The following is a 715-nucleotide window of genomic DNA, read 5'->3' on the forward strand; positions in this document are numbered from 1 at the left end:
TAGAGCTTTGTGATTTTGATTCTCCCTCCAATTCTCTTGTTTTCTCACATTTTTCTTGGTTTCAAATCTTCAGAATAATTGCTTCCTGCTTCCTCCTCAAAATCAATGGAAAAGGTCCCTTAAATAGGCTCCAAATAACCTAATTTCCAAAATACAGTCAACTTTTTTATTTTTGGAAAGTCGCCATCGTTGCGGCGTTACTCCTCCAGCGCTGAGCTCTCTGGAAATTTTATATGTTTGCTTCCTTTCATCAACGCTGCAGCCTTGTTCTCCCAGAAGTGTGGCAGTCTATCAACTTCAAACATGAGTTTCACCCTAACATGTTTTGAACTGGGCAAAGTAGTAAACATGTTTCTTTTAAATTTCCAATGGATCAAGAATCGCATCAATTGGACTCTTGGATTGAAAGATATGCTCCAAATACTGCATCATATTCAGTCCTTGAGTACTGCTGCAATGCTCCAATTTTGACAAATATTTTGACCATGATCCAATCAGAACCCGGTGAATTGATGAAAATAAGCATTGTAGTCCTTCTTCTTAGAATTCTATTGGCCTAAGAATCACCTCATTCAGAGTTGTTTAGAGAGAGATATGGTCAAAAAACCGAAACATCTACAAATGAAGTCATCACCATACTTACACTGATTTTCATCAAATAAGCTTTTTTCATTAATTTCCTACAAAAGCCATAAGAGAAATTAGCAATAACTAC

Source organism: Theobroma umbraticum, unplaced genomic scaffold (genome assembly GCF_002168275.2).
Source record: "Theobroma umbraticum cultivar Fairchild unplaced genomic scaffold, ASM216827v3 scaffold_188.0, whole genome shotgun sequence".
Classification (NCBI taxonomy): domain Eukaryota; kingdom Viridiplantae; phylum Streptophyta; class Magnoliopsida; order Malvales; family Malvaceae; genus Theobroma; species Theobroma umbraticum.